Here is an 11,241-nt window from a genome sequence, read left to right on the forward strand (position 1 = left end):
CCTTGTTTGCCTTTTCTTTTTCAATAGCAGTAAGAAACAGGCATTCCCACTACTCAGACGTTGAATATGGACCTTGAGAAAAAATGGTGAGTCAGCTACATCCACATGAAAAAAAAAAAAGCGGCGAAATCAGGTGTGCATGTTTAGTCATGAGAAATGCACCCTGAGTGCATTCTCGCATAGCCTGCTAATTGCAGTGAGATAATTTAAATAGAATGGAATCACCATGGTTCTTGGCATTTTCCAGTTATTTTATTTTGTTCTTTGGCTTGATTGTGACAGTTGAAGGGTTTTACTATACATGTGTTCCCCCCCTTTTATGTTGTGATAAAAGAAAGAGATGATTAGTTTTGGCTATATTTCTAAATGGTTGAAATGCCTTTGCTTGACTAAAGGAAGCTTTTGTGTGTGCAGAGCGTCGATGCCATTTTCACAGGGAAATTGATGTATAAATATGTGTGCACACACAGGCTCTCTCTTTGGTCTGCGTTAACTGACTCACACGAGTAGGTGTCATTTTGAAATGCATGTTTTTAGCTGTTGTGTTAGTTGAAAGGTAAAAAGGCAAAGGAGTTTGAAGAAACGTTTTTGGAAATCTACCTGGCTAGCACTTACAACTAAACAGCCCACTGCCTTGTAGATGGTCTTAAAATTTATAAAATGAATGGAAAATAATATTTTAATGTATCATATAAAAAACTGAAGATTTGATATCAAGTTGATGAATGGTTGGCATATTTCTTTTCATTACAAATTACGACCTTTGAGGTCATGCTCTACAAGTATTTTTTATTATTGCAGAAAAGTATTGCATGGGTGGTAGAGGCACATTTATTTCTTTTGTCATACATAGTAACAAAAACATTTTATACTATGTCCCTTTCTGTTTCTCTGCCTCCCTCACCCCCCGCCCCAAACCAACACCATACCTCTTAAGGAAAAATTTGCAGGGGAATTCTCATCTACAGAGGCATGAACAACACACACAAAAGTGGTTTTTTGCAGAGGGCTAGGAATAACCATACATGTTGGTGTCAAGCATATAGGCTGCAAAAGGCTCTATTGCGCAGCCAGGGGGACAAATCACCCTGGTGAATGCACGCAGAATGTTGCTTGTTTTGCATGGGCTGGCTGCTCTACCAGAATCCACCTATGAATTTTGGAGGTTGAGGAAAGAAGGGAATATTTTATGTGGCCCTTGGAATACATTTGCCTTACACCACCTTTAATTTTTTTACCTCTCATATGCATTACATTTTTAAGAAGATGAGGGTGGGGGAGCAGTGGAAAGAAACTGGCGTCTTGTGTCCACCCATCTTTCCCCTGTCCTTGGGCATTGATTTTCAGCTGACATTTCCTAGAGCAGGTAAGACAGGTCATTTCTGGAAGGCTTGTAGACATCCCTGGATGTCTGAAGAGGTCCTAGAGTTATTTACTTGCTCATCTTTAAAATATATTTGCAGACACCTTTTTTAAAATTCCTGAAAGTTCACAGTGCCTCTTCACATGTATACCTTGGGTCCTACTATGCGGGTACCATCTTGATTTCATAATGAAGCAAACTGGAGGTAGGGTGACTGGATTCTCACAGCCACTTAGTGAAGAGCCTCGTGGGGCAGCACAGCTGATTTTCAGTCTGGTGGGCTTCTGTGAACTAATGGGTCGAGGTCCTCCAGGTAAGGCTGAATGTAGAACTGGCCCAAGAATTCCCGGTTATTCTCTTAGTAATTTTCACATCCCTTATCCAGTGTGCTGCAGGTGCAGTGAGAAGGAATTTCAGTTTGGACTTCAGGGGGTAAAGTACAGAAATCCATTAACGAGGTAGAGATGGCATGTGTGCTCCTCAGCCTGCGTTGGCATGGCTTTCAAAGCTGCCTGACCATTCTGACCCTCTGTATCTTCATCCATAAAACAAGGAGCACAGATTAAATTATTTAGCATTTTTAAATTATTTATTTTTTATTTTTACCATAACCTTGATCTTGAAGATCAAATTATTTCCAAGGTCCCTTCCAGCTATAGTCATTTTTAGTTCTTAGGGAGAGAAGCCAGGGATTCAGATTTCCCTTCAGTCATATTTCCAACTCTGTGGGGTGATTTGTGGATGTGCTGTTTTGCTCATTTACCGTCATTATTTCCAGGAACAAAAGCATATGAATATATGTGAGATACACACACGTGTAATAGCTTCGATATCCATTTACAAAAAAATCAGCTCTGTCAGCAAACTCAATTTCCTGCCAACAGGGGTTTGTTGATGGGAGTGCCCTTGACAGCTAAACCTACTTCGGACTTCTTGTGGTGATGCCACATAAAGCCACTTGCTGACAAGGTGTTCTTGGGTATAACTTGCATGAAATTTGTTATAAAATTATTCTGTTAAAAACTCTAGCTGGGGATCCTTAAATGTACTTGGAGGCCATTAAGGGTGGAAAAACTAGAAATTCTCAGAAAATTTTCAATATTTATACAATTGTGTGTGTGTGTGTACCCATACACATATATTTACTACACACATTTTCTATAGTGATTATGCATATCAAGTAATTGTCATGTACAACAAATATCTGAAGTCTATTAGGTAAACAATCCGTTTCTGATTCTGGTTCAGCTGAGTTAGATGATAGGCAGGCAATAATCTGAGATGGGAAGTTTCCACAATTTTAGGTCAATGCAATTGTGATAGAAGGAAGATTGAGATTTTCTCTTAATTACAAAGCTATTCTAACTAGTTTTTAATATATCTTGCCACAGGGCCACTCAAAATTCAAAATTACTCCTGATTTTGTAAGCTTCACATATGTTTTTGAGAATGAGTATTTATACTAATCTGGGATTACAGCTTTCTAGGCTGGGATATACAGTTTTATTAACATTTCCTATTTTAAAAATCAATTTTGCTAATTAAAACCATTTTATTAAGATATATAGACATTATCGGCCAGGTGCAGTGGCTCACACCTGTAATCTTAGCACTTTGGGAGGTCAAGGCAGGTGGATTGCCTTAGCTCAGGAGTTCAAGACCAGCCTGAGCAACACAGCGAAACCCCGTCTCTACTAAAATACAAACAAATTAGCCGGGCATAGTGGGGTGCGCCTGTAATCCCATCTACTCGGGAGGCTGAGGCAGGAAAATTGCCAGAACCTGAGAGGCGGAGGTTGCAGTGAGCTGAGATTACACCGTTGCATTCCAGCTTGGGCGACAGAGCAAGACACTGTTTCTAAAAAAAAATATAGAATTTCTGGGTGGCAGATATTACAAATCACCCTCGATCCTATGACCCAGAGTCTCCACTGTAGAACATGGAAGTGTATCTGCTTTGAAGTCCTTGCAAATATGTATCTTTACACATGCAGTTATATTATACATGTTGTATGTAAGCTGCCTTTTTCTGTAACTTGCATGTGTATGGTGCATGACATTCTAAAATACAACAACCCTGTTGCCATACTGTGTAGATTCAGGGCTGCTTTTGATGTTTGACAATTGTAAATAATACTGCAGCTATCTGTATGAAATACTTGCGCTCTTCCACGTTGATTTCCTTAGGATAAAATTCTAGACGTGGAGTTGCTAGGGAGGCATTTAGCAAATATCACCACGTTGCCCTCCAAAAATGTGTGCTTACTATTTACACTCTAGACACCGATTGCCCGGGACAGTCCTACTTCCCCCAAAACTTTGTCAATATTAGACATGTTTTAAATTCTGTGGTTTGGTAGGCAAAAACGTTATTTCATTTTTAACTTGCATTTCTTCAGGGGCTAGCAAAGTCAGACTTTTTTGACGTACTGGCTAGCCATTTGTCTTTTTTCTTTTGTACATGACTCTTCAGTACATGCTCATTTTCCTACTGAAGATGAGCCCTTTTTTGATTATTGTCATTTAGATTGCAGATACATCCCTGCTGTGTGCTGTGTGCCTTCCAGATGTTAGTGGTGGTTCAGCTTTTTTGACATACAAGTGTGTTGAATTTTAGTGTTGTCGCACTTGCACCTGGAGCCTCTGTGTGGCCAGTTCTGCCTTTTGGTGGCTACTGGCTTCTGGTAGTTGTGCATTGCTATTATTGGTCTCGTTACCATGTGTGCCACAGCAGGTGTGACCACTAGGAGCTGTCAGCATGAATTCCCTAGGAGGTGTAGACTTCCATCTCAGAAGGCTGGTAGGAGAATTGTCTCTGGAAGAATTAAGTGCCCAGCTTTCCAAGAACCCTAACTCATCATGGCTCCCTTACTTTGCCCTGGTTGATGGGAAACTCGTGGTCCTATTGGACGCACAGCCGTAGGACCTCTGTACATTCTGGGGTCTGGTCTGCTCTGCACACGTGGGTGCCTGCCGCTGCTTGTGCCTTTCTGCTTTTTGTTTACATTTGCTTTCACTGTGATGTGGTGTTCATTTTGATGCTCAAATTGTGTGTTTTCCTGCATGCGCCATTTCTAATGATTTCATCATTTAGGGTGTACATAGATTAAAGTAAGTAGGGACCACATACACATATGTAGAAACACGTTCTGAACACCAAGGAGCTTCTCACTCACCAGTTAATATTGTTATTACAGTCATTATTTTGTGAAAAACCTTAGCGGCCTCATATTGCTCTTAATGGGCAAGTGAGCCTACCAGAATCTGTAGTAATTGTGGAAATGTGACATTACAGTGGAAGAGGAGAGTTGGGACATGGCTCTGGAGTGGAGCTGGGGCTGTCTACCTCCCATTTAGGATGGAATCCTTTCCTAGACCCTTCAGCTTCAGCACACTGGAAGTCTAAGGGTTTTGTTTGTCTGTTTGCCCCTATGTTTTAATCACCGCTAGGATAAGAAGAACTGCAGTCTCTGTGGAAAAGGTCTTCAGGTGACATCAGTGTATTATCTTCCTGGTTAACAATTAGCATTCTCAAGGTCGGGCACTGCGCTTCATGCAAAGTTGAATCAGGCACAGATAGAACCTTCCTCGGAGGAGTTTGTCCTCTATTAATAGGGAAGATAATCTAGAAATTGTCCTAGCCAGTTTACGCTGCTAAAACAAATTACCATAGACCGGGAGGCTTCAACAACAGACATTTATTGCCCACCGTTCTTCTGGAGGCTGGTAGTCCAAGGTCAAGGTGCTGGCCTGTGGTTTCCTGGTGAAGGTTCTCTTCCTGGTTCACAGATGGCACCTTCTACCTGTGTCCTCATATGAGGGCGAGCAGAGGGAGGAAGCAAGCTCTCTCACATATCTTTTCTTTTTATGAGACAGTCTGCTTCTGTCACCCCAGGCTGGAGTGCAGTGGCGCAATCACAGCTCACTGCAGCCTCAAACTCCCAAACTCCTAGGCTCAAGCAATCTTCCCACCTCAGCTTCCTGAGTAGCTGGGACTTCAAGTACGTACCACCATGCCTGGCTAATTTTGTTTGTTTTTGTGGAGATGGAGACTCACTATGTTGGCCAGGAGGGTCTCAAACTCCTGGCTTCAGGCAATCCTCCCACCTTGGCCTCCCAAAGTGCTGGGATTACAGGCATAAGCCACCATGCCATCCTTGAGTGCTTCCTATAAGGGTACTAATCCATTCATGAGGACTTCACCCTCCTGACTGCATCACCTTCCAAAGACCCCACCTCTTAATCCCATCCCATTGGGGTTAGGATTTCAACTTATGGATTTGGGAGGCATGACACAGGCATTCAGACTGTAGCATAAATGTAAATGGCTCAGGAGCACGGGAGTTAGAAGGCCCGAGTGCATCAGGCTGCCTGCTTTGCTTTCTGTGCCTTTCCTCTCTCTTCCCTCCTCCCTTCCTTTGTTTCTTCGTTCCTTCTTTCCTGTTGACTCAGCGAGCTTTCGCTGCAGCCTGCTTTGTGCCAGGCATTGTGTTGGACAGAGGTAGATGAGGCAGGAGTGGGCACAGTCATTCTAGCCAGGAGGAGAGATACTAAATGAAAATACCACAGAATGGTGAAGTGCTGTCTGGGGATCAACAGGTGGAGACTCAGTACTGTGCAAGTTCAGAGAAGAGAGGCATATCTGTGTCAACGGGTCCAGGAAATGTTTCATGGAGGAGGTTGCATTTCACTGGGTCCTCAGAACAGGTATGGTTTCCTTGGGGAGAGTCCCAAAGAGTGCAAATCAAAACAGAGATTTGGGAACCACCAGGCATGCACAGGTAGGGCAGGGCATCTCAGTTCACTGCAACTCATCAGAGAGTACATCTCAACTCACTACAACTCGTCAGACGGTATATCTCAACTCACTACAACCCATCAGACAGACATCTCAAATTACTACAACCCATCAGACAGACATCTCAAATCACTACAGCTCATCAGGTAGTATATCTCAACTCACTACAACTCATCAGAGAGTACATCTCAACTCACTACAACTCATTAGAGAGTACATCTCAACTCACTACAACTCATCAGAGAGTACATCTCAACTCACTACAACTCATCAGAGAGTGCATCTCAACTTACAACTCATCAGACATCTCAAATCACTACAACTGATCACACAACTCACTACAACTCATCAATCTCAACTCACTACAGCTCATCAGACAGTATATCTCACCTCATTACAACTCATCAGAGTACATTTCAAATCCCTACAACTCATCAGATGGACATCTCAACTCACTACAACCCATCAGACAGACAACTCACTACAACCCATCACACAGTACATTTCAACTCACTACAAGTCATCAGACAGTACCTCTCAACTCACTGAGTTTTTTGGTCTATAATACCCTGATAGAGTTGTGGAGGTGAAAAGAATACAGGTGAAAGTGTTGGGTAATATGAACACCTCCTAGATCCATCCTAGATGTCTAGAAATTCACACACACATTTGTGGCTCCGAAGAGCATGTAGATATAGGGAATAGGTGTAAGGTGAACCCAAATTCATACATTGCTTGTTACCTCTGCCCAGACCTTAGTAGCTTTAAGCTTTTGTCAATAATAGATCATACCTAATAAGTATTATACAACCCAGATGCCTCTAAAACTATTATTGACATGAATGAAAAAGTCTGCCACAATAAGATAGTATTTATCAGAGAGATTCAGATATGATTTTTTTCTCTTTTAATCTAAAGGAATATAGTAATAAAAAAAAAGTCAGCTAATGTACTATAAGCCATTGTTGGGAATCGTGGCATGAAATCCAGCTAGGGTACCAATTGTGTCCATATCAAATTTTTAGAAGCAGATACCTTGATGTGTTTATGAGTTTTATTTCTGGTCTGCCGCATCCTCCTCAAAATTCCCTTTGTATACATTGAAAACAAAAAGCCAGCCAGAGAATCATTAAGATCACGTGATCATTACAGCATAAAGAGTAGAATAATAGTGTTAGTTACCTTGCTGCATAACAAATCATTCACCAATTTGGTGGCTTGAACACCACTAAACATTTATTATCTCATATACTTTCTGAGGGTTAGGGAGGAGATTAGCTAGGTGATTGTGGCTCAGCATCTGCTGAGATTGCAGTCAACATGTGCCAGGACAGCCGTCTTCCAAAGGCTTGCTTGGAGCTAGAGGATCTGCTTCCAAGAGGGCACCCATATGTCTGTTGGCAGGAGGCCTCAATTCCTCCCCACATAGATCTCCCTATAGGGCTGCTTGAGTGTCCTCACAACATGGTGGCTGGCTTCCCCCCTGTGAGTTATCCTCAGGAGAGAGGAAGGAAGAAGTTGCAATGCCTGTGTGATCTGGTCTCAGAAGTCACACATTGGCACTTCTGCCATACATTTTTTAATCAATTTATTGAGGTATGATTGACATATAAAAGGCTATACATATTTAATGCATATGCTTTGATGAATTAGGACATAGGTATCTATATGCCTGTGAAATAATCACCACAATCAGTGCCTTAAATGGATCCATCACCTCTAAAAGTTTCCTACCACCCTATCAACGCTCTTTTTTGTTGTTGTGGTTGATAAGATCTACCCTCTTAGCAAATTTTTAAATGTACAATACAGAATTATTAACTAGAGATGCTGTGCTGTGCAGTAGGTTCCTGGGACTGATTCATCTTGTGTAATTGAAACTTTGTGCCCTCTGACCGACACCTCCCTATTTCTCCTTCCCCCATCCCCTGGAAACCACCATTCATTCTATTTGAATGTTTAAAATTTTTCACGTAAGTGTGACCATGTAGTATTCTCCTTCTGCATCTGGCTTGTTTCACTTAGCATAATGTCCCATAGGCTCATCCATGTTGTCATAAATGGCAAAATTTCTCTCCTTTTTGTCTTTTTATTCCACTATATGCACACACATTTTATTCACTCATCTGTCAATGTCTGCTTAGGTGGCTCCGTGTCTTGGCTGTTGTGAATAGTGAACTAATAGTGAACTATTCACAATAGTTCGTGCTGAAGTGAACATAGGAATTCTGCCATATTTTGCTTGTTCAAAAGGAGTCAGAGTCCAGCCTACTTCTAACAAGCTCCACTTGTTTCAAGGAAGGAGTTTCAAAGGAATTATTGGGACTTGTTTGTTTGTTTGTTTAAAGATAAGGTCTCTCTCTGTTGCCCAGGCTGGCATGCAATGACACAATCATAGCTCACTGCGTTGTTGAGCTCGTGGATTCAAGTGATCCTCCTGCCTCAGCTTTTTGAGTAGCTGGGACTACAGGTGCATACCACCACATTTGGCTAATTTTTTTTTTTTTTTTAATTTCTTTTGGTACCAGATCTTGCTATGTTGCCCAGGCTGGTCTCAAACCCCTAGCCTCAAGCAACCCTCTGGCCTAGGAATCCCAAGTTGCTGGGACTCCCGGCATGAGCCACTGTGCCTGGCTGGTTTTGATAACTACTTTATACACCTCGTGATCAAAACAGTAAGTTCCGCTGGGCGCGGTGGCTCAAGCCTGTAATCCCAGCACTTTGGGAGGCCGAGGCGGGTGGATCACGAGGTCAAGAGATCGAGACCCTCCTGGTCAACACGGTGAAACCCCGTTTCTACTAAAAATACAAAACATTAGCTGGGCATGGTGGCGCGTGCCTGTAATCCCAGCTACTCGGGAGGTTGAGGCAGGAGAATTGCCTGAACCCAGGAGGCGGAGGTTGCGGTGAGCCGAGATCGCGCCATTGAGACCCTCCTGGTCAACATGGTGAAACCCCGTCTCTACTAAAAATACAAAACATTAGCTGGGCATGGTGGCGCGTGCCTGTAATCCCAGCTACTCGGGAGGTTGAGGCAGGAGAATTGCCTGAACCCAGGAGGCGGAGGTTGCGGTGAGCCGAGATTGCGCCATTGCACTCCAGCCTGGGTAACAAGAGCGAAACTCCGTCTCAAAAAAAAAAAAAAAAAACAGTAAGTTCCAGAAAGCTCCTTTGTGCTCTTTCCAGTGAAACCCTGCCCCGCAACCATCCCTCCCTGATGGGTGACTCTAGTGAGTGTTGACTCTTGTTGAGCTTCATGTAAACTGGACCCTGCTTGTATGTTCTTTGGCAGCTGACCCTTCATTCAGGGTCGTGCTCCTGGGACCCATTCTCATTGTGGTGTGTCTGTAGTTTTTCTAAATTACTGGCTAGTGTTCCCTTCTGTGAATACAGCACCACTGGTTGATTCACTCACCAGCAAATGGGCAGTGTTTGGCCAGCATGAATGAGGGCTTCTGTTGTTTCTCTTGGGTGAGAGAGTTGTTTCTCTGGGAGTGGCGGACTGGCTGGGGTCACAGGGCAGGTGTGTGAGAGTCTCCTTCCTCACACAGTTTCACTAGGACCCAGAGGCCATGGTCTTTTCTCTCATGTGATGGGCTTGAGACTTTCTAGAGTTGAGTTCATGTAGCTGTCCTCAGCTTTTGATAAGGGACATGTGTGTTCCAATAACACTTCATTTATAAAACCAGGAGACAGTGGAGAGTTGGCCCTTGGTTTCTAGCTTGCAAACTCCTGGTCTAGAAGATGAGACAAATATTAATTTTTAAAACCCACGTGTGTATAATTGCTCATTTTGAAAGCACTGTGAAGAGAACACTAAGAGGAATGGGGACACTTTTTACATGTGTGTGGGGAGTCTGATGAATTTGTCAAACCTATGATTTTGTAACTTCTCTGGCCTCTTTTTAGTTGCTACTGGGAGCAGTGGTCCATATGTGAACCAGTGTGGAGTTCCACAAGCTGCCTTTTCAAATCATTACAGTTAGCAGAGATGAACTGGCCCAGGGTTCAAAAAGCCTTTCTGGCTAGAGGAATGTGGATCAGTCCCTCCAGGCCTGGAAAAGGGCTGGCAAGTGGAAGTGGGGAGTGGGAGGTGCACTCCATCTTACCATTTTCACAGATGAGAGTAATGTCATTTGACGGGTATGCCAAGCCAGTGATGACAACTTCAGGAATAGCTTTGAATATCTAAATGACATGGGTAGGAAAATCGGAAATTAGGAGTTTGGGAGGGGAGTTCCTGTAAAGCAGAGGTTCCCGGGGCTGGCTCAACATCCACTTTGCCTGGAGGGCTTTCCCTGAAACACAGATTTGCAGGCACGCCAGCCCTTACTGTTTTCCACCTCTGCCCAGGCCTGGCCTTCCTATCAAGGAAGGAGAGTCCAGCAACCAGGGCTCACATTCTGGAACCAAGAGTGAGGCTCTCCAGGCACGGGGACAATAGAGGCCTGGAACAGATCCCCAAAATGTGTGTGCTGAAGGCATACTCAGGGTCTGATACTTTAGGGGCCATCGCACATTATAATCTCCAGATCTAGGCAGGTTCTGTTACTGGGCACTAACCCTCGAGAAATCAGTGCCTGTAACTATGATTTGGATCATCTGTGCTTTGGATTTCTCTTAATCTTCTCTGGTTCCTCCCCTTCTTAACCACAAGTGATTTATCAGCCTCTCTAATTGAATTTCATTACTTTTTGCCATCCAAGTCCCTGCAAGCACAAATAAAACCCAAGGGAAGCAGCAGACCTTTTTATCCGTCTGTGAAGACACTAAAGAAGTACAGTTCACCTTTTGTAAAGTATCTGTTCATATCCTTTGCCCACAAACATATGAAAAAATGCTCATCATCACTTGTCATCAGAGAAATGCAAATCAAAACAACATTGAGATACCATCTCACGCCAGTTAGAATGGCTATCATTAAAAAATCTGGAGACAACAGATGCTGGACAGGATGTGGAGAAATCGGAACACTTTTACACTGTTGGTGGGAGTATAAATTAGTTCAACCATTGTGGAAGACAGTGTGGCGATTCCTCAAGGACCGAGAAATAGAAATTCCATTTGACCCAGCAATCCC

At 43.1% G+C, this 11,241-nt stretch overlaps 1 protein-coding gene across 8 annotated transcripts in view; it reads left to right on the top strand.

Moving 5' to 3' along the window:
• SHROOM2 (shroom family member 2) overlaps positions 1–11,241 on the top strand; it is a 157,969-nt gene that overhangs the window by 120,308 nt on the left and 26,420 nt on the right. Inside the window, exon 2 of one of the 8 annotated variants that reach the window (XM_037731857.1) lies at positions 28–86. The exons of 6 other annotated variants lie outside the window; for them this stretch is intronic. The gene's annotated coding sequence lies outside the window, so the exon portion shown is untranslated. Of the gene's footprint in view, positions 1–27; positions 87–10,409; positions 10,415–11,241 lie in introns of those variants that run through there. One more of the 8 variants, XM_037731856.1, reaches the window with a different exon arrangement.

The sequence above is a fragment of the Cebus imitator genome, unplaced genomic scaffold (assembly GCF_001604975.1).
Source record: "Cebus imitator isolate Cc_AM_T3 unplaced genomic scaffold, Cebus_imitator-1.0 Scaffold426, whole genome shotgun sequence".
Lineage (NCBI taxonomy): Eukaryota > Metazoa > Chordata > Mammalia > Primates > Cebidae > Cebus > Cebus imitator.